This window comes from Gorilla gorilla, chromosome 5, assembly GCF_029281585.2.
Source record: "Gorilla gorilla gorilla isolate KB3781 chromosome 5, NHGRI_mGorGor1-v2.1_pri, whole genome shotgun sequence".
In the NCBI taxonomy this organism is placed as follows: domain Eukaryota; kingdom Metazoa; phylum Chordata; class Mammalia; order Primates; family Hominidae; genus Gorilla; species Gorilla gorilla.
In genome coordinates, this window is record NC_073229.2 from 60238674 (window position 1) to 60261848 (window position 23175).

At 46.8% G+C, this 23175-nt stretch overlaps 1 protein-coding gene across 19 annotated transcripts in view; it reads right to left on the bottom strand.

Annotated features, from left to right (window-relative positions):
• Positions 1 to 13186, bottom strand: part of TRERF1 (transcriptional regulating factor 1) — a 228590-nt gene extending 215404 nt beyond the window's left edge. For 4 of the 19 annotated variants that reach the window (XM_055389651.2, XM_063707604.1, XM_063707603.1 and 1 more), the window contains exons 1-2: positions 12647 to 12865; positions 12150 to 12234 (exon numbers count right to left, since the gene is read on the bottom strand). The gene's annotated coding sequence lies outside the window, so the exon portion shown is untranslated. Of the gene's footprint in view, positions 1 to 12149; positions 12312 to 12491; positions 13001 to 13078 lie in introns of those variants that run through there. The other 15 variants (XM_063707607.1, XM_055389647.2, XM_055389640.2 and 12 more) reach the window with 10 other exon arrangements.
• Between the last annotated feature and the right edge of the window lie 9989 nt (positions 13187 to 23175).

Consider the following 23175-nt stretch of genomic DNA (forward strand, 5'->3'; position numbering starts at 1 on the left):
GGGGACAGACACAGAAGTGAAAGTGCCTCTTAGAGATTGAAAAAGAGCAGGCGAGATGGAGAGAGAAATGGCAGGCCATGCCGTAGAAAGATGGCAATGCTTCTCCTTCAACATCACTGCCACTTGCCCCTGTGTTTCCAACACTTTCCTAAGTAGTCTCCTGGCCTGCAGACTCAACCCCTCCAGACTGGACTCCGTTCCCCCACACATGCTTCCTAACTCCAAAACCTTCAGTGACTCCCCTACTGCCTACAGGGTCAGGACTACACTCCGTAACGTGACATCGGGTTCTCCCTGCCCAATCCCTGCTCACCTCTCCAGCCTCATCATCTGGCAACTGTCTCTGAGACAGTACGTGCCAGGCCCCAGGATGGGTGCTGGGGACACAATAAATAAGACATGGTATACCCTTAAGAAGCTGAAAGTCGGCTGGGCACAGTGGCGGGCACCTGTAATCCCAGCTACTCAGGAGGCTGAGGCAGGAGAATCACTTTAACCTGGGAGGCGGAGGTTGCAGTGAGCTGAGATTGCACTGCTGCACTCCAGCCTGGGCGACAGAGCAAGACTCTGTCTCAAAAATAAATCAATAGATAAACAAATAAGACTCCAAAACAAACAAACAAACAAAGGGACTCCGAGGGCACCCTGGCCCATTCCGCCATGTGAGGACCCGGTAAGAAGATGACCATCTAAGACCAAATCTGCCCCTGCCTTGTTCTTGGACCGCCTGGCCTTCTGAACTGTTAGAAATAAAAGTTTGTTATTTGAGCCACTCAGTCTATTACATTTTTGTTATAGCAGCCCAAACAAAGACAGAGGGATAAGCCTAGCTGCTCCAGACAGTATGTCCTGTGAACTTCTTCAGAAATTCTGCCTTTTTCTGGTGGGCATCACTGTGTGTTGTATTTCCATGTTCACACGACGGTCCTTCACTAGACTCTGAGCTCCTCTTATTTGTCCTGGCATTTCCAGCCACTGGGACAATCCTAATATATGGCAGGCACTCAATAAATGCTTGATGAACAAGTTGTCAGCAAAGCCACCCACCGTGGCCTGGCAGGGATGGGGGCAGGGCACTCACCTCTTCTAACAAGGCTGTGAGACCCTTGACCTTCCTTAGAATAACAGCTCACTCCAGGAACTCAGGAAAGATTCTCTTAAACATCCTGAGCACTCTACCCATAGCTGTCAACAGCAGGCCTCATTTGCAGCTCTAGATATTTTGCTGAGGTTCTTAGAGTCTAGAGGTCTGTACATAGCAAGTATACAGTGACTAGGCAATTTCTAAAGGCAGCATAGCCTAAGGATCAGGAGCCAGTCTTTGGAGCGGGTCCTGAGTTTGGATACCAGCTCCGCCACGCAGCACCTGTCCTTAAACAAGTTGCTGAAACCCCCCGAGCCTCAGTTTCCTCAAGTGTGAAGTGGACATCACATCTGCTTCCTACAACTGTAGGAGAACGAAATGACTAAAACATCCACACAAGGCCAGGCACATAGTAAGCTTTCTATAAATAGCAGTTACTACCACTAAAGTGATCTGGAGCCCTAATGCTGATACCCCATGGCCTATGCAAATTCCTGAGCCCCTAAATAGGCTCTTCTTGGTGTGCTCTGGGAGGTAAAAGATATCCAATCTCTGACTCACAATATGTTGCCAAAATTCTCCTCAAATTCCCAAGAGAAAATGTATTTTAATTCCCTCTAACTTTAAAAATTAAACAGTTCTTACAGCATTTTGGGGTGGCAGGGGCGAGGAAGGAGACCACAAAATCCAACAAGCAGCTTTTAAAAGGTTACAAACTGATTGGAGAAAGAAAGGAGAAGGCAGCTGGAGGGGGTAAGAAGCGGGGATGGAGACAATCCCCTGAGTTTCTGCTATTATTGAATACCCCAACTCTCAAAGTAGCCCGGCTGCCCCCTCCTCCACGTGCGCTAAGCTCTGTTAATGAGAAAGCCGAGCTCTGCCTACATTACCACAATAATGATTTCCCGGTTGCATTTTTACATGCCTGCCGCTTTATCATAGCAGAAGTAGACATATATTTTCAATAAATCCCTTCTCTCCTTTCCCCTCCCCAACTCGAGCTCTCCCAGTAAATGCTGTTCCCTCTGCACCCTCCCCCAGTGCAATCCCAACCCTGGAGCACAATGAGTTCCACTAATCAAAACAGAAAGAAAAAGAAAAATGGAAAAATCACAGCTGCTGAAAAACAGCATTTGCTACAAGTCAAAGCCCTCTACATTTTTTCTGCACGCAGCATTTACTTCTTCAAGGACACATCACCCCGCCTCTATCAGAAATCTTACGTAGAGTTGCTCAAAGGGGAAGGAGGAGGGGGTGGGTGAAGAAATCTAATATTCAGTCTCTTTCCTATTTTGACTAAGCCAGCACAGACAGAAATATAGATAAGGCCTTGAATAACTGATTTAACAAAATGTCACTTATTAAAAGGAATGGGGGATGGGACAGCATTTGCATTCGAGAGCTCAGTTAAACCACCCCAGCTAAAGGCTGCAAGGCCAAGGCAAGGCAAGGGGGAAGAAAATATTTCTCAGGTCTGGTCTTCTTCAGTGGCTGCAAGGACTGGGCCTGGTAGCAGAGAAGCCTGGATTTCTCCTTCCATTAAGAACCAATGGCGAGAAAACCAGAGGTTTAAAAAAAAAAAAAGAAAGAAAAACCCAGCTGATTCTTAAGTAAGCATTTTTACAGCACTAACTAGTGTCAGGCTCTGTGCTAGAGGCCGGGGGGTACAGAAATGAGTGATGACCCAGTTCTGCCTTCCCCAAGCTCCCAGTCCAGAGGGGTGAAAGACACGTCCCACTGCAAGTATGACAGCAGCAGCCTTATAAACCAACGGCAGCAGGAGCCCAAGAACAGCCCCTTCCAGCCCACCCACTGCCCTGGCCAGGCCCAGGCACACAGAGCCATCAAGAAAGACTTAAGGAATGAGGGTTTGCGAGGTTTGAATTCCATACTGCCTTCTAAAGAAGCTCAGACTCTTCAAAAGGAAAGAGGCCCCTAAATGTCCTTACTTACTGTGGCTCCCCCTGAAAACCCCTCAGCTCGCATGTATTCACCCAATTAACAAAGAAAAGCGAACTCAAGCCCCAATACTTCAGAATCAGCCTCATTACTGGTGTCCTTCAGCTGAATTTAAGGGAGCTTGGTATCTCCTATTGTAATGACAACAGAGGGAACTCAAACGACACTCCTATTAAAACTCCTTGGGCATCAACTCCAGCTTTTTTTCTTTTCCTTTAAAAAAAAAAAAATCTTTCAAAGGAGTTAGATTGGGGGCAGTTTCCCAAAGACCAAGGGAGGCCCTAGGAGCAGCCTCTGTAATGACAAAGACCCCTAGAGGCCCTCAGGAAGGATTCTTTCTGAGGGAGCAAGCTGTCCAGGGTGCTGTTATCTCCAAAGTCAGAGCCCAGGGGCTAGAGGCCACACCATCTAGAAATGACCACTAGACCACCCAGGTCCCTCTGCTGAGGGGCCCCACAGAAGGGACAGAGCTGACAGTAGGACACAGGTGGCAAATAGCTGCCCAATTTGTTAAAGTCAAGTCTTGGCCTTCATTATAAGGCAGCCTTAAAGCTTTGTGCTCCAGAATAATGGAGGCAGACAATTTAAGTTTTCAAAAATGTCATGCCAAAAACATGCTTAAATCATCTGAGTATTTCCAACTAAGCTCATTGGAGTTGTAAGCCCAAAACACCCAGATGATCTTCCTGGTTTCCACGATCTTTTACATATATTCTGTACCACATCCTTTTATTTAATGCTGTATAGTATTATCTATTTCAGAGTGCACAAAATTTGGAAACCATTCAAATTGTGGCATTAAATCAGGGCTTTGGATGCTGGCTGAACAGGTGACTCTTAGTTGATCATTTATTTTTATTTTCCAATTTTAATTCTCGAGCCTCAGTTTCCTCAGCTATAAAATGAGGATATCTACCTTCTCTGGTTGTTGCAGAACACAAATAAGATATGTCAAAGAGGCTTTGGAACCACAAAATGCGAGTTATTTCAGTGATGGCCTCCATTTCCTCTCTCTCTGATTTTTCGTTGATTTCTTCCTTCTCTCTATGAAACCAAATTGGTATCAGTTCGACTGTTTTTCAAAATCAACGACACATATTTATTATACAAATACAGAAGAAGCTCCATTATCCACAGGTGTGGCAAAATCTCAATAATTGCTAAATCTAGGTGATGAGTACAAGACAGTTCATTATACTAGCCTCCCTGCTTCTGTGTATGTTTAAAGTTTTTTCATAATAAAGATCATTTTTAAATAAATAAATAAAGCTTCACCTCCTTAGGCAGAGGCCAGGAGCCCGATTAGTGAAAAGCGCTGGATATCTTTTTAAAATGAGGATTGACTTTCCAGCATACACAGTAAGACTAAGGTCTAATGACTGCTTTTAGGTAGATTCAGCTTCATAGCACAATCCTTATTTGCAAAACAAACACTGAATGCTAATGAAGACGGCTAAGACTGTAGAACCTCAGTCGGGTTTCTTGGGGTAGGTTCAAGGTTCTCCTGCACCCAGTTCACAGGATTCTTTGTGGAGCAAACCAAGTTTATTTGGCCCTTTGGGTGGGCAGGTCCCAGATTCTGAATATGGAATCAGAATTTGAACCTGTATTGACTGGCACTGCCCAGCCAGCATTTCTGAGGCCAGCCTTCCGACAAGAAGAGCAGTTTTGCTAAAGGATCACAGAGAACTTGAAAACCCCAAATAGAAGGCAGCTACACGTAGGGAACAACAGTGGGAGTGGACAAGGGAAATGTTTCGCTGGCTGTCAGATTTTATATCTGAAAAGGAGACCTGGCTGAAGATCAAGTCGCCTCGCTGCTGCCTCTGTTCTATGCCTCTTACCGTTGACATCGCACTTTCCATACATGATCTGATTCCCTCTCACAACTTGAAGAGGAGAGGTGAAGATGGTACCAGCCCTCTTTTTACAGATGCAGAGAAGCTCAGAGGTCGACTAGTCCAGAGCCTTGGTGTAGAGCTGGATCTCAATCCAGCTCTGACTCTCTCCTTTTCCACCCACCTCCCATGCAGACCCCATGGCTGGGAACCACCGAGGCTGGTAGTCCATGGGATATTTTTTGTGAAAGACAACCTAAACAACAGGCAGCCTTTGCTTTTTTTTTTTTTTTTTTTTTTTTCTTTTGAGCTTCTTGCTCAAAACCTATGACAGTACTCACCAACTCTGAACAGGGCTGAAAATCACAGAAGCCTTTTCCTAATCATAGTTTTCAAATAAATTTAATGTGAGGCCCAAATTACTTTAAATGAAGACTCTTTTCTCCAAGCTAAAGAATTCACTCTTTCCTCTGTGCCGCTCAGTAACGCAGTCAAATGTTCAGAAAAATGCAGTACCATTTCTGATGCAGTCTTAACCCTTGAGTCTCTGGCTGGTATCAAGTCCTAAGCCCAAACTCCTTCCCAGGGACAGGGCAGCCTCAGCCTGGGGAGGCAGAGCATCTCGGTCCTCCACAGAGTCCCCTGCCTGCCCACTCCTTAGCATCTGCCCCCTTATCAGTTTTTCTTCCCTGTCATGATGGAGCAAGTCCCTGGAGTATCCCCCACCCCCTTACAAAGGCCAAATCTTCCCCTCAGACCTTCTCAAGGGCTTTTTGCTCAACTGACCCAACTCATTTCTCTTGATCAGTCACTCCGTCTCCACTGATCTTTCCCATCAGCACACAAATTACCAACCCTTCCAAAAAACCTCTTTCCCTTGTGCACATCCTTCCAGCTCCCACTCCATTTCTCTGCTCCTCGCCTTTCATCGTCAAATTTTGCCAAAGAGTTGACTACACAGGCTGTCCGCAGCTCCTCCCTCAACGATCCCCTCCCAACCCTCTCCAGTCGTGGTCCCAGCCAATCCTTCACTCCACTGAAACTGTTCTTCACAAGTCACAGACAGATTCCATTTTGCCAAATTCAGGGCCTGGCACAGTAGGTCACAGCTGTAATCCAGCACTTGGGGAGGCCAAGGCAGGTGGATCACCTGAGGTCAGGAGTTTGAGACCAGCCTGGCCAACATGGTGAAACCCCGTCTCTACTAAAAATATAAAAACCAGCCAGGCGTGGTGACGCATGCCTGTAGTCCCAGCTACTCGGGAGGCTAAGGCAAGAGAATCACTTGAACATGGGAGGCAGAGGTTGCAGTGAGCCGAGATCACGCCACTGCACTCCAGCCTGGACAACAGAGCAAGACTCCATCTCAAAAAAAAAACAAAAAACAATGAAACAAATCCAATGGTGATTTTTCTGGCCTTATCAGCCTCAGGAAACACTACACACACAGACACACACACACACACACAGCACACACCTCCTTCACACTGCCTGTTCTTCTCTCTCCACGGGCTCCTTAGGGCATTCTGTCCACTCTCCTGCATTTAAATGCTCTCTCCATGCCGATGGCTCCCACATTTTTATCTCGTGCTAGGTGGTAGATCAGATTACCCTACTTGACATCTCCACTTTTGAGTCTAACGGGCACCTCAAACTTAGTGGTGCCCCAACTAAAATATCTTGATTCTGCCCGCCTCCCTCTCCCAATCTTTCTTCATCTCAGGAAACAGCACCACCATCTACTCAACTGCACAAGCCAGAAACCTCGGAGTTCTAGATGCTTCTCCCCACCCCACAGCAGCCCTGCCCATTCTACTCCTAATGAGCATCTCACACCCACCCACTCCTCTCCATGCACCTCCTTCGCCTCCTCCTCCACCTGCCTCTTTACTGTGCTCTGTCTTTCTCTGCTCTCTTCTCCACCAATGCAATCTTCTTAAAACGTGAATTGGGGGCTGTCGCTTCCCACTCCAAACTTTCTTTTGTTTGTTTGTTTTGTTGTTGTTGTTTTTGAGATGAAGTCTCGCTCTGTCACCCAGGCTGGAGTGCAGTGGCGTGATCTCCACTCACTGCAACCTCCACCTCCTAGGCTCAAGTGATTCTCCTGCCTGAGCCTCCCAAGTAGCTGGGATCACAGGCATCCGCCACCATTCAGCCTAATTTTTGTATTTTTAGTAAAGACAGTGTTTCACCATGTTGGCCAGGGTGGTCTGGAACTCCTGACCTCAGGCTATCCACCCCCTTCGGCCTCCCGAAGTGCTAGGATTACAGGTGTGAGCCACCGTGCGCAGTCCCACTCCAAACTTTCAATGGCTTCCCACTACACTTCAAATGAAATGTAAACCTTTTCAAAGCCCAGAGAGTCCCGCACAATCATCTCATGCCGCCCTCCCTCCTTCATCCTTGACCACCTGTGCCTCTTTGAGTTCTCCAAAACCAAAGTCCTTCTGCACAGGCTCTCCTCTGCTTCACGTGCTGTCTCCCCCCACCCCCAAACCTCAGAGAGGCCTTTCCAGGCTACTCTAATGAAATCCATCCAAGTCACCGGACTTGTGGTTTCATCAGAGCACTGATCACAATTGGCAAGCTATATTTCTTTACATGTCTGCCTCTGGACTGTAAGTGAAGTGGTAAGGGTAGGGGTATGGGTAGAGGGAGATGATTATGTCTCTTTTAATTATCAATATATTTCTGGAGCTTTAACACAGTGCCTGGCAAATAGTAAGTCCTCAATAAGAAGCTGCCGCATGTATGAAAGAAACCAGGGCTGCTTATGGCATTAAAAAAAACCTTGTTCCGTGGCCGGGTGTGGTGCCTCACGCCTGTCATCCCAGCACTTTGGGAGGCCAAGGTGGGCGGATCACTTGAGGCTAGGAGTTCAAGACCAGCCTGGTCAACATGGTGAAACCCTGTCTCTACTAAAATAAAATTAAAAGTAGCTGGGCATGGTGGTACACGCCTGTAATCCCAGCTACCTGGGAGGCTGGGGCAAGAGGATCACTTGGACCCGAGAGGCAGAGGCTGCAGTGAGCTGAGATTGAGTCACAGCACTCCAGCCTGAGTGAGAGAGCAAGATGCTGTCTCAAAACAAACAAACAAACAAACAAATAAAACCCTCGTTCTTTGAGCTCAGAGTTATCACTGTTATTTAGGCACACGGGTTCTTTGTCCCCTTCCTGCTCTATCAAACATATAAAAAGAAATGTTTATGTTGCTAAACCAAACCCCAACAGCTCAGCATATGCTACCCCATGCCAGCTCATCGTCTTCCATGATGAAAGACCAAGAATCATCTGTTTCTTCAGTAAACCAAATTACTACAAGCAGCTACTCTGAGAACTTAAAATTCTTAGAAAATATCACAGAGGCTTTTTGTTGTGTGTTTTCTCTAGCCCAGAAGAAAAGATTTATTAAGAGAGCCCTGGGGTCAAACTCATGTTACTGAGACTATATTATTCCTTAGAAATGCCCACAGCACCCTTGTGGCAACGCACGCCAGTAACTGGAATCCAGCTGTTCTTGTCCTCCTCTCTCCACAAAAGAAATCAACTATTCGTTAGTTCTCCTTTATTTTACTGGTTTCCCTTCAACATGCAAATTCAGAAATATCATTAATCCACAAGATCCCAGATGATTTTAATCCTCCCTCCTCCCTCAGCCACACAGTTTTATGAGGTCAGAAATAAAATGAGCTGAATTCAACTGCCTTTAGAGCAGGACCACGAGCACCACTTACACCGCCTGGGGTATAAGCCACTTGCCTAGATCCTTACTTTTCTTTTTTGTTGTTGTTGTTTTTGTTTTTTTGAGACAGAGTCTCGCTCTGTCACCCAGGCTGGAGTGCAATGGCATGATCTCGGCTCACTGCAACCTCTGCCTCCCAGGTTCAAGCACTTCTCATGCCTCATCCTCCCAAGTAACTGGGATTACAGACCCCCACCATCATGCCCGGCTAATTTTTGTATTTTTGTAGAGATGGGGTTTCACCATGTTGGCCAGGCTGGTCTTGAACTCCTGACCTCAGGTGATCCGCCTGCCTCGGCCTCCCAAAGTGCTGGGATTACAGGCATGAGCCACCGCGCCCAGCCCTAAATCCTTACTTTTCATGGCAATGTCCAAAGTCAATAAAAACATCAAGAGCTTCTCCCAAAAATGCCCATAGTGAAATACAGAGAATCCTGGTGATAAAAATGATACTATATCATTATTATGAACCTTATCACAAATATTCAGCCAAATCCCAATTACCCACAGAAAGCAGGCAAAGCCACACTGGGCTTTCTGGTCTCCAGCTTCTCCCCAAAGCTATCTCCTCCTGCTGCCTGGGAATAAGAGCTTGGTTAACCTTAGACTTGACCAAGAATTAGACAAGTTAACCAACTGGCTGGAGAAGAAACTTCTAAGATGAACAGAAATTATTTTTGGTACCTAGGATATGTACATGCTGCACTCTCTGTTAGCGCATAGAATTGAGAATTTTTTGTCCAAGACACTGGCAGACATTTATTCATAAGTATTTCCTTGTGTTTGATGGTCAAGATCACCAGGCCACTCAAGAGCCCTTTCTGGAATACCAAGGATCAAATCCACTTTCTCCATGAGAAGACAAAAACAGAAGTTGATCAGCTCACCCAAGTCCATGAAGCAATTGGCCGTTGGCTCAGGAAGAGACTGTCAAGACCTCTGGAGACCTCGCTTACAAGACACAGAATTTCAGAGCCGGAAGGGAACTCACGGATCAAACCATGCACTTTTAAGATAAAAAATCCAAAGCCCAGAAATGGCTAGAAATTGGTACCTTCCCCACCTTTCTTTCCAGTGATGTTTCCCCTAGCCTTGAGCATCAAACTACCTTTAAGTTCTTTGTCACTTTACCAATACTGTAAACTTGAGCCAACTATTGAACACAAGACAATTTTAACACTTCCTGGCTAATCAGCTTCACAGAGAATCCTTACATTTGTCAAAAAAATAACGCTTTCGGTTATTATAACCAACCCACCCATTAAAGAAGGAGAAAAAGAAAATCATAAACAAGCTTTATTTTTTGTGACCACACATTTTATTATACAAGCAGCAAAGAACACTACAGTCTGTCTCCTCTTTTACACTTTAAGTTCCTAACTCAACAAAAACCGCAGGCCCAAGCCGGTTATAGGAGGCAAAACTGAGTACTTTCCACACAGTTCATAGAACAACTGTTTTCACAGCAAGCTCACATAAATGCTATGTGATAATAACACATGCCTGCTATGTGGAAGCCTGCTTACCAAGCTGTGAAAAGACCCATGTTTACTATGGAACCTGCAAAATTAATCTTCTCATACAGCAGAAGGGAAATGCTCTTTCTGGGATGTCAAGCTGGCTTCTAAACAATCCTTTGACGAAAATGGACATGCCTAAAAGGGCGGAGCCCAGAGAGGTGTGTCACTCCGGGTATCAATTCCTATAAATCAGATCCTGACAATCACCACAATATTTTAAAAAGAACGAATTATGATTCATGGGCCTTCAAGCGTTTATTACCGCAAGGACATTCTCGGTAGAAGAGGAAAAAAAAAAAAAAAAACCTACTGTGACTTGATTAATGGCCAAAGCAAGACAATAAAATAAATCTCATAAATATAAGAAAAAAAACCTGAATGACTGCTCTTGGCTCTGAGGCTAGGCATGTAAATAATTCCACCCTGGAATGAACATACATAAAGATTTTGTTTACCCTCCCAGCAAATACAACAACCAGACTCAGATTTTCATCAGGTAAAAATAATAGCTAATTTGTTTAACTAATGACTAGTTAGGAACATTTGATAAGCAGCAATAATATTTAATTCCCAACTAACTCAACTCTCAAACTGCCAAATATCAACCCTCAATCTGGAAATCTGACGACAGTTAGGAAAGAAAAAAAGCACTCTCCATCAGCAATGTGTAGCGAGTTTTTTAAAACCCATTTTTCTCGACCCTGCTAGAACAGAGCCTGTCTACAGAATTGCACAAAGCTTAACCAACCTCAGTTAACCCCACTGCCTAGTGGCTACTCCCTAACCCTACTAAACGTCTCCGGGTTGGACCCGAGATGCTAAAATTATCCTAGCAAAGTTAAAACTCCCAGCATCATCAAGGTAGCTGACAGCTAAGACCTACAACTCTTCTGCAGAAACCAGTAGGCTGAGGACCAAGAAAACAGAGGCAAGGAGAGGCAAAGGCTGCTGGTTAACTAGTTAAGCGCTGAGGACTCCTGCTGTTATCCTCTCCAGTCAGTGGGCATCAACACCACACTTCCTATCGCCCAACTCCTTTCTTAAAAGGGTCAGTGATGCAGAAGGTGGGTGCTAACTGGGACATCTTAAAACTCCCCTTCTTAAAACTCTCCTCAATGACCTGCTGAAAAGTGCACCTGGACCGGTTTTCAGGAGACATTTTTTAATGAACTCTTTAGCCACTACAGGGGCGGTCATTCCTAAGCACGACTTCCACGCACTTCACAAGACAGCCCAGGCCATGCTGAATTGAAGCCATCCCCTTCAGTACGGGCACTTGCCAAAGCTGCGTCTAGTCTGGGGAAGAGTTTCCACAAAGCTGGCTCTAACAGGCCGGTAGAAGACACACGGAGGAACCAGAAAGCGTTTTCTTGTAACCTAAGGATGGCAGGCGCACATGCTCCAGTCCAGTGCTGGCCAGAGGCTGCCTGCCAGGTGCTCTCGGCCTCCGCTGGTGAAGGAGTGGTTTGGTTTGGTTTTTAATATCTGTTTGTTAAGACCACCGGCAGTAACTTCCCAGTCTTCCAAACTGAAGTTGGGGAGTGAAGGAACAGGTTTACCCCCTTACACATTTCTCCCATCTGGGTAGCCACACTAACTTCTGGGGAGTACCCAGCCCCCACAGAGCCCGCAGGCGCGTATACATACACATATGTATCATGTCAAAAACCCCAAAAGGCAGAGTCCTGCGGTTTCTTAGCTGGAGAATGAAGCCTTTATAACATCACAACCTCAAATGCAAGCCCACCATCACTATCTTTAAGCCAGGGTTGCCAATTATAGCGCCCACCTCATCCCTCCCCCTTTGCTGGGATGCTGTGCAGCCCGGAGAGGGAAGAAGGGAAGAAGGGAGAAGGCCTGCTTGCATAGTGAAAGTAAAGGGGGGGGAGACTTCTCCTTCTGTCTCCCCACTCTTCCCTCCCCACTCCGCCCCACCCCCGTCTTCTCGAGGAGCATCCCCAAACTAATTTTTTAAAAATGAAACTTAATAAGCTTCTTGCCTACCTTGGCTGTTTCTGCAACAAGTGCATGGGCAATCCGACGAGAAGACCAGTATCCGCTTGGGGGGTGAGATGGGGGGCGAGCAGAGCTGATGGAGTAATTTCAATATTAATTTATGTCAGCCGCCTTCTCTCAGCGCTACTCACTTACAGTACTGCCCTCAGCCTGTAAACAAATATCGCTCCGCCAGGAAACATACTCCCCAGATGCAAGCCCCTCTCCCCAGCAGGGAACCTGGCCCCTCGTCCCCCCCTCAAGAGTGTGCTCCCCCACCCAGGGTAGGAAGCTTTGGGTTTCCAAAGCACCAACCCACCACCTCCTCCACCACCCCAGCAAGAAACTTACTCGGTCCGTCTACGCCTCCACCCTCCCTTCAGGAAATCTACTCTCCATATGCATTCAGCCTCCCCGCAGGAAATCTGCTCCCCCCTCCCCCCTTCTATATACATGCACCCCTCCCTCTCCTCCTCCCCATGCGCCCTCCCCCGCCAGAAACTTACTAGTGAGCAAGCGTGCAGGCTCTCCTGATGCTGGAAACTTACTCCCAGATATAGCGCCCGCCAGCCCCCTTTCCCAGCCCTGCTCCCCTTCCTGCCCTCCGCCGCAAGCAACTCCAAACTCTCCGCATCCAGCCGTTCTCCCTCCCCGGTGGAAATTTGCAGCGCCGGGCTGCGCGCGTGCATCCACCCTCCCCTTCAGGAAACTTACTCCCCATCTGCATGCACCGCCTCTCAGCCATCGCTTAGAGGGAAGGGGGTGTGCTGGGGAGACAGAAATACATATGTATCTCTCGCCCCTCCCCCGGTCGCAGCCCACTGGGGGCCGAGCCGCGGTAACCTGGCCTTACCTTTGCATTGCTCCCCATCCTCGCCCCCTCCCTTAACCCTCCTTATCCGCTCCCCGGTACCCCCCTTTTTTCACCCATTACCCACCCCTAGCAACCGTTCCCAAGCTCCTCTCGGCCTTTTTTTTTTTTTTTTAAATCCAGGATGCAAATTCCTCCCTTGTCAGCAAATCGACTGTCAAATTATTTTCTTGCAAAAGGAGAAAGGCGGGGTGGGGGGGGGGAGCAGGAGCAAAAAGAGGGGGAGGGCGGGGGAAGGGAGGGAGAGGGACCGAGGAGGGGAGAGATATCCCTCCGCAGAGCTGGGTCTGGCCGCGGGCGGGGAAGCAGGAAGTAAGGTGTCCAGCGCCGCGACCGGCTGGTCGTCCGCCGCGGCCCCCGCCCGCGTCCCCTTTCCCCCCGGGGCGCAGCGCTCCGGCGGGCGCGGGCCGCCCGGCGCATTGTTCGCAGCCTTCGCGGCGGTGCGCTGCTGACTTTATTTGTGCGCTTTGCGTGTGCGTGAGGTTGCACCTTTTGTAGGCTGGCGAGTCTCTGGACGAGGATGGGACGGGGGACACGGGCCCAGTTGCGGCCCTGCGCGAGCGGGACCTGTCAGCCCTGAGGTGCAGCGGACTCTCCGGCATGACCGGAAAATCGAGGCCGGGGAGAAGGCAGCGTGGCCGGGAAGCTGCCGCCTTAAACCCGGACCAGGGCAGGATTGCTTCCTGCGTAACCGTCCCGGTTATTGTAACACGCTTTGCAAGCTAACAACTGGGGTTTGTGAGGGGGTTTGTTTATTTTTCTAAGGGTCTGCAAGGATGCCGAGGTCGAGGCGGGCTGCGAGGAGACGGTCCGCGCCTACCCCCACCGCACCCTGGCCGCGGTGGGGCTGGGAGAGGGCTGGGGCTCCGGAGAAGGGGCTGGAGGTTCGCGAAGCGCGCGTCTCCATCCCTCCGCCCCGATGGGGGCGGGGAAGGGGTGCAGTAGACCGCGCTGGAAGAGCAGCTCTCTGGGGAGGGGTCTCCCTCGCCGCGGCAGGCGCAGCAGGCCGGGGAGGGGGGTTGCCTAGGAGAGGGGCCGGGCGGTGGAGGGGAGGGGAGGAGAGGGGGCGCGGGTGCAGCCGCCGCGCGCGCTCGCCCCTCCTCGCGCGCCATGACTGTGGAACGTGGTGCCGGGGAGGAGGGACGGCCGCCGGGGGCCGCCCGGGGCTGCTCGGCATTGGTGCAGAAACCCGAGCCCGGAGTCGCTCCCTCGCGCTGTCTCCTCCTCCTCCTCTGCGGGGGAAACCGCTGCACCCAAACCGGGAGCAGCTGCGAGCAGGGGGCAGGGCGCGGACTGAAAGGCGAGCCAAAGGTTCAAACCTCCGCGGCGCGGGCGGGGGCGGAGGGCAACAGCAGGACGGCCCCCAGGTCCCGAGAAGGCGTGGCAGTGGTCGGCCCAGGTGTCAGGGAACCTGGCCTGAGACCCTTGCATTTCCAAGCTTCTTTCGTGGTCAGAGGAAACGTGAACCAAAGGTAGTTCAGCTAAACAGACCTCGAGCCGGGTTCGAGGCATCTGTCTCGAGGGCAAGACAGTATTTTTTGCACGACAGAAAGTTACACCATCCATTTTTTTCCGTGGGGGAAATCGTTGCGCCCCTTCCCCCAAAATGTCGCGCAAGAAGAATGACCTCCCGCTACCCAGACCTTCGCCAGTGTCCCCCACCCCACCCCCACCCGGGCGCTGGGTGTGGATTGGGCGGAGGGAGGCTATATGGGAGCTTAAAGCATGAGGTCATGAGCGGAGGAGACTGCTGCCAAAAGCACCCGAGGTTTTTGTGTTTTTTGAGGGGTAACGGTTCTCCATCTTCAGCAGTGGAAAGTCCTCCCGCCTACCCTACCAATTCTGGGGCACGTGGACCAGAGAGTCCCTGAAAAGAGGAGGGGACCTGGGCTATTTCGCTTAATGAGCGTTTGGCGCGTGCCCAGCCTTTTATGGAGCCCTTCCACATAAGCAAAGAAAGCCGAGGGACAGCGCACAGTGTTGCGGCGACTGGGAAAGGCTTCAGATGCTCGATGTCCCCCGCCCTCTTTCCTCAGTCCTCGGTCATCTTCCAAGTGGGCTGCTTTCTGGGATAGCTTCCTGTCCCCCTCCGACCCATTCCTCCCAAGCGACTAAAACTCCTAATGACATTATTTTAAAGCCTTCAAAACCCTCTTCCATTGCCCTTAGAATAAAGCCAAGTTGTGATTTCGCCTCTACAGACCTCTCCACCCGCCCAGCTCTTCCTCAGATATTGTAAGCCCCGTCAAGCTTTCTTTGTTCAAGGGGTGGAGGAGGGGGCGCCTAACCTTTCCCCTTCCACCTCTTCTTACTAACTCCTGCTGGACCTTCAAGATTTGACTCAACTGTCAGTAACTTCAAGATGCCTTCCTGAGGGTACACCCAGGTCTCTACCTCAGGGGAAAAGACCTACCCTAGGTCTCCTGGCAGCAGCACTGTGGCCGGAGTTGGCCCCAGTGGCGGCCTTTTTCCAAGCGGAGGAGGAACAGCCAAGCTAAGCTTAACCACCGTCACCGCCCAGGGACCTGAGCGGGAGCTGGCTAGGACAAAACCTCAAAACGGGACTTGGGAAAACCGCACCGCCCAGAAAACTCAGCCCCTCCACCTCCCTCTCAGCACACACACACACCCTTTTAATCTAAAACTCCTCCCCGGGGCAGATAAGGAACCTATTCGGAGAGTTAAGTTAATTGCCCCAGGTCAATGTGGAAATTCACAGCCTGTCTTTCCAGCTCCTAAACCAGAAGCTGCAGAGAAGAAGGATTTGGGATTTGCGGCTACACAGCCAAGGACGCTTTTGTCATCTTCAAAGGACCCTCTACACCCTACACGCTTGGCCCGCTCTGTTCATTGCCAACAGAGTGATGGTAATGCTAGGTGGTTAGGTCTGCAGGCTCTGACCTTAGGCAAATTACTTAACCGCTTGGTTTAGTTTCTTTGCCTGTAAAATGGGAATGATAGTATTCATATCATAGTGTTATTGTGAGGTTTAAATGGGTTATTTTATGTAAGGCCTTAGAGTTTAAAGCAAGTTACTAATATCTGTGAATAGGGTTGTGTATCCTCCCCCGCCCCCCCCCCCCCCCACCTTCCAAAGGACTCTAGAAAATCAGATCCCCAGAGTCTTAGCTGATTGAAGCATCAGAAAAATATGTATGGGGCCAGGCGGGGTGGCTCACACCTGTAATCCCAGCACTTTGGGCGGATGAGGTAGGCGGATCGCTTGAGCTGAGGAGTTTGAGACCAGCCTGGACAATGTAGAGAGACCCTCTCCACGTTTATTATTAAAAAATAAAAAATTAGCCAGGCATAGTGGTGCATGCCTGTAGTCCCAGCTACTGAGGAGGCTAAGGCAGGAGGATGGCTTGAGCCCACGGGGTTGAGGCTGCAGTGAGCAGATTGCCCCACTGCACTCCAGCCTGGGTGACAGCGCAAGACTCTGTCTCAAAAAATAAAATTATATATAGAGAGAGAGGGAGAGAGAGAGAACACCAAAAGGACTGGGAAACACCGGCAGATGCACAGACAATGCATCCCTGATTTTACCAATAGACTTGACTCCCAACAATACATACTCTTGAAGGCAATCCACAGGTTGAATAAACCAAGTCCATGAGCGCTGGGTCTGGAATCTTTCTAAAATCAGGGTCAGAAGGAGGGTGACTGAAATTAAAATATTAGCTTGGATCTTTGAAATCAGAGTCAGGCTGAAAAAGTCCCAATCTTAGTTCAAAACCTGTCCTGCATGACTGAAGCCCTCCTAGGGCTGCACAAAGTATAATGGAATTATTATTATTATTATCATCAGATCCTAGTCTTACCATTCTCAGCACTTATCCCCATAGCAAAAGACCATTTTTAAATGTAATTTATTCTTTTGGAATAGGTTGAATGCATTCACATGGTTCCAAATTCAAATAAACAGCAAGAAGTCTCCCTCCCACCCTGTCTGCCACCCACTTGGTTTTCCTTCTCTGGAGGCAACCTGGGTTAGTGGTCAGAAGATGCATTTAACTGTTTTCCAGCTGAGGCCTTGTGAGAACTCCTCGGACACCAATTTAAATCTTTATGTCCAGAACTCCTTTCTCCAATCCAGGTAGAGCCACTCCCCTATCCTATCCCCACTCCCACCCTTCCCCCCCTTCAGCCTCAATCCTGAGCAGGCTCTATTAACAATGATGAGCCACCATTTCCTCGAGCTACTAACAAATGCAAATGTTTAAATACTTTGTGGTTCTTTTTCCTCTTCTACATTAATTGCTAACATTTATCGAGGGCTTTCCATATGCCACGCACTGTGCTAAATACTAGGCATGCATATTCTTATTTAATCTGCCCCAAATCTTCATCATTATCCTTATTTACAGATGCAGACAGAAATGAAAGTTCAGAGAGATTATGTAATTTGCACCAATTTGCATCCAGGCCAACCTGAATCCAAACCCTATCTCTTTTTACTTTTGCTTTTTCTTTCCTTTTTTTTTTTTTAAACAGGGTCTTACTCTTGTCACCCCAGATGGCATGCAGTGGCACAGTCTATGGAGGCAATCAGGGTTAGCAGTCAGTTCACTGTGGCCTTGACCTCCCAGGCTCAAGTGATCCTCCCATCTCAGCCTCCCCAGTAGCTGGGACTGCAGGTGTACGCCACTACCCCCAGCTAATTTTTGTATTTTTTTGTAGAGATGAGGTTCCACCATCTTGCCCAGACTGGTTTCGAACTCCTGGACTCAAGCGACTTGCCTGCCTCGGCCTCAGAAAGTGCTGGGATTACACACATGAGCTGCCACACCCGGACCCTCTCTCTTAAATAGTGGCCCTTTTGCCTCTCTGCAACACAGGAAAAATTCTGTTAGCCTGCATCAGAAGGAGTGGTATGGAGGCTTTGGAGTTAAGAAGATTTAATTCAAATTATGTGTCCGGTGCCTGCCAGCAATGAGACCTTGGTAAGGTTTCTTAACCTCTCTGAGCTGGGACCATACCTTCTGCGTTGGTTTAATATAAAGGTTAAATGCATGTGAATAAATGACTTCTAAAATAAATAACATTCTAAAATGTTAGTAACAACTAAATACAATATTTAGATCTTGTGAGGATTTGATTTGAATAAATAGATTTTTTTAAAAGGCATTTTTGAGACAAAATGTAGACTATCAGATATTAAGAAGTTAATCACTTTTTCAGATATGATAATGGCATTGCAGTTTTTTTTTAAAGTTCTTGTCTATTACAGATACATAATGAGGCATTTTGAGTGAAAATATATCTAGGATTTGCTTTCCAATACTCCATCCCCTCCCCATCAAAACACTAAATAAATAAAACAAGATTAGTGAAATACGGAAAATTGTTGAAGTTATTCATTATTCCATTTCCCATATGGAACTTTCCATACTAGTTTCCCTACTGCTGTTGAATATTTGACATGTTTCAAATACATTTGAAATACATTTATTGTCTGAGATGATCAGGTTGAAAAATAATAAAATGAAATAAATTTTAAAAGTAAAATAAACATAACCCTTTTAAACATTAAAATTAAAAATTATGAGGCTTGTTGAATTATTACTGTTATAAATAATTACATACATGTATTTTTGAAACAGTCTTGCTCTTTCACCCAGGCTGCAGCACAGTGGCATGATCACAGCTCACTGTGGCCTCAACCTCCCAGGCTCAGGTGATCCTTGCACGTCTGCCTCCCAAGTAGCTGGGACTGCAGGTGTGCACCACCATGCCTGGCTAAATTTTTCTCTTTTGTAGAGACGGGTTTTGCGATTTTGCCCACACTGGTCTTAAAGTCCTGGGCTCACAGGATCCTCCCACCTCAGCCTCTCAAAGTGCTGGGATTATAGGCATGAGCCACTGCACCCAGCCTAACATTTTTGAAGTTAACAAAACACAATGCTAGTACATAATAGGCATCCAGAAATGGCATTTTTTGTCACCATGAGCCATTCAGGGTAGCATGTAAGTCAGACCTGAGCCCTGAAAAGAGCAAGGTAGACAGGTAATTGTTAAGAACGCATTTAATTCCACAGAAGACAGCATATATGAAGGTAAATGGCAGAAGGACTGGGTGACAGGAACAGGCAAATTAAAGTTAGGGGCTGGTTTTCCCTGAAAATGTGCATCACTGCAGAGACACCTCAAGAATTTATAGACTTGGAATCAGATGCACGGGGTGAAATTCTCAACTCTGCTTACGGTTCTGCCACCCAGTCCAGAACTGTGACTGACTTCCCTCGTTTTCAGTTTAGATGCTAGACCTCTCTGGCTCCTTCTAGTTGTCTATAGACTGTCCACAATGCTGCTGGCTTTCCCAAGAGAAGGATCATTTCTGAGGCTACACTGGTTATTTGCCTATCTCAGGAACAAATCAGAGCTGAATGGAAATGTATCCAGTCCATAATCAAACGAAACGTTTTAGGCCCAGTGAGCATTTGTGTATTGTTCTTGGAGTAATTTTTCCATGTTCTGGATTTAAGCAGCTGGAATGATTTTTACATATGACCCCATTTTAAAATGAAAGTTTGTCCTCTTTAAGAGAAAGTGTGCATTTTGGGGAAAAGATAAGACAATGTATTTGGTAACTCTTCAAATAAGTGAACCCTTCTATAAAATACTTCCGTTTATATTAAAGGTGGAGCTTTGGGAGAGCTTCTTAAAAACTGGACAAACTGCAGGCATGGAAAAATAGACAAGAGCATGGAGGGGGAAATACCACCTCAGTTGCCTTTCTACCCGCTGCTGCAGAATGAAGGCTCAGAGAGGCAACAGGACCAAATGAAGGGGATAGCACAAATCAAGTGTGCGCTTTAGGGATGAGTGATGGATATAATTCATGCAGTTGTTGAAGCAGTCCCAGTGATCCAGAGGCAGGCGAGTCGTTCACTTTCAGTGGCAAGTGAAAGCAATGAAACAATAGGGTTGTAGGGTGTTTCTCAAACCCTTGTTTCTTTGCCGTCCTTGAATCTGCAACAACCAAAGCAATGAAAACAAAAACAGAAAATTGAGGCACAGGAGGGTTTATGGAACTCCCATTTGAAACCAACAAGGCAGCATAATTTATTGTAGTAACTTCAACCCTCAATTCTGTTAAGGATGGTATTGAGAGAGCTGGCCTTACTCAAGACCAGAGGCCTAACTGATATTTGTTTAGTAATACTAAGAGATTGCTATCTAGGGTAAGTTTCTAGCCAGAGAGAAAAATAGGTTCCAGGATATGAGAAGGTTCTCAGCTTAAGCCATATTTTTTTTTAATTAGCCTATTTAGTAGATTCTGTATCCAATACAAAAAACTAGAAGTGATCAACTGGTTTGGGTAACTCCTAAAACTTCCTGCACCTGCTCAGGAGGCGTGCTTGGGAGTCAAACGTTTCAGCTATGGCAATAGTAGGTGGCATGCAAGGGCTATGGTGGCCCACAATAGTTCCCAGCTTCAAGTTAGTCCCAAATGAGTGGCTTCGTTAGCTGTGAGGGTGAGGAAAAGAGAGAATTAGTTAATTTCCTACTGCAGATGCAAATCTACTAAAGTTTTAAATTGCACGGTGAGTATAGATTACAGCTAGTTTTCCAGATTCCCTGATGGAGCCACAATTCTTTTTAAGTGGGAGAGAGAACACATGAGACCTTGTATCAGAAAGAATTCTGGCAGGAAACAGGTGGTATTCTCAATAGATAACTGCAGATCATTTAAGGTAAGCAGTATTTACAATACAGTGCAGGCAGGGCCGAGCTCCATGGGTGTGCAACCTGTGCAACTGGACCCCAAAATTAGAGGGGCCACACACTAGTTTAATGCTTTGCAATCCCCATCTTGAAATTCTTTGGAATTTTTAAAATATATATAGAAATGGAAGAGTCTGGCTATGTTGCCCTGACTGGTCTTGAACTGCTGGCCTCAAGCAGTCCTCCTGCCTCGGCTTCCCGAAGTGCTGGGATTACAAGCATGAACCACTCCCCCCGACCTTAGTAATTTTTGAACAAAGGACCCTGCGTTGCACCGGCCCCACAAATTACGTGTGTGCAGGATTAAGGGAAACCAGCATGGGGTGGTATAGCACCAAAGGACCAAAACCAATATGGAGCCTTTACCACCCCTAGTTCAGAAACAGCAAGAAAAAAAATATCTGCAATGGAGTGAAAGTGATTGCTGAAGTTGTGGCCACAGGTGTAGCTATAAGAGAGGCCCACCTAAAAGGAGCTGTGGCCTTCAGTAGAAGAACACAACCACAGCCAATTCATAGCCTGCAGAGAGGGAGGTGGATAAATACATATTCCAAATTATTTCTCTTCCTACCCTCTGATCTATTTGTGCCTCCCACGGCTGAACCTGACAGGAAGCCAGAGGGTATGGGAGCCCACTGATGCAATCGATGGAGGTCAGCCTTCCAGGGCATAGGGTACGGTAGAGAAAGGTAGCAAGTAGGTCTATAAAGAGCAATCAGAGAAGATCCAGCCCAGAACTTGTAGCTAAAAATTTCAGGATCATGGTTAAGATTAAATAAAATACAAATAAACAAATTTCAGTAAAGAACTTCACATTGTAATGATTTTTAAAGGACAGTCATTCGGCATGTATCATGCACAGGATTTTACACATTTTTAAAGGAACAACGAGATTATCTAAGAATTTCAAGAAAAGAGGCTTGGGTGTTTGAAAGGGTCATCACTAATGAAAAGAAAAGGCTGGGATTTCAAAATTTTTGTAAACATTCCAGGCCCCAAAGCCACATTTTGCAAACACCCCATTCCCCTTGATCCTCACTTCCCTCACCCTGAGGCCACCATCACAATACAAAATGCTTTCACAGGCACAGCATCCCAAGATTTGCAAGGGCCACTTGGGCAATAGCAGCTTAATAGAATATATTCCAACAAAGAGGATTTTGGTTTAATTATATATTTATTGATGCCTTTTACATATGAGGAGCATTGAAAAGGTGGTGTAATGGGAATACATTATGCTAACTTGTAACCATTCTGACTACTGAATTCCTCAGCACATTATTAGACTATCCAGTTCACTTTCAAAAAACAGCATGGCTCTGATTCATTTGGATTCCACTCATAGTTCCTAGCTCAGAAATGGGCAGAGCTAGATTCACTCTTTATGATTTTTCTACAAACATAGAAAATAAATAAATAAAGATTTTTCTACAAACATAAATAAGATTCCAGAGACACAACCTTCTTTTTCAAATTGAGGTAAAATATACAGAACACAAACTTAGCCATTTTAAAGTGTATGATTAAGTGGCATTTTGTACATTCACAATCGTGTGTAGCCATCACCTCTATCTAGTTCCAAAATATTTATATCATCCTGAAGGGAAACTTTACACATAAAGCAGTTAATCCTCATTTCTTCTCCTCAGCCCCTGGCAACCACTAATCTGCCTCTGTCTCTGGATTTACCTATTCAGGATAGATAGATAGATAGATAGATAGATAGATAGATAGATAGATAGATAGATAGATAGATAGATAGATAGGGATAGTAGTAGTTGTTGTTGCCCAGGCTGGAGTGCAATGGCGTGATCTCCGCTCACTGCAACCTCTGCCTTCCAGGTTCAAGTGATTCTCTTGCCTCAGCCTCCCAAGTAGCTGGGGTTACAGGCCCCCACCACTACCATGGCCGGCTAATTTTTGTATTTTTAGTAGAGACAGGGTTTCACCATGTTGGCCAGGCTGGTCTCGAACTCCAGACTCTGTCTCAAAAAAAAAAAAAAAAAAAATCACAGAAAACTTTCTGGAAGAGCTAACCACTTGCATTAAACTGAAGTGAATAAAATACCTAGCTTATAAGTTTCCCATAATATTAAACAGAGTAAAATTTAAAATCTCAATTACTTGTATACCCCGTGTACACTGACATAAATTATCTATAAAGTACTATTTTTTATAAAGGCACTGGAAACAAAGTCATTGGTCATTGGTTTTCTATCATGATGTTTAATATCACGATGTAAAATCCTTGCTTTAAGGATTGTAAGAATTAAACTAGCTGGTGCAGTGGCTCACACCTGTAATCCCAGCACTTTGGGAGGCTGAGGCGGCAGATCACAAGGTCAGGAGATCGAGACCATCCTGGCTAAAACGGTGAAACCCCGTCTCTACTAAAAATACAAAAAAATTAGCAGGGCTTGGTGGCAGGTGCCTGTA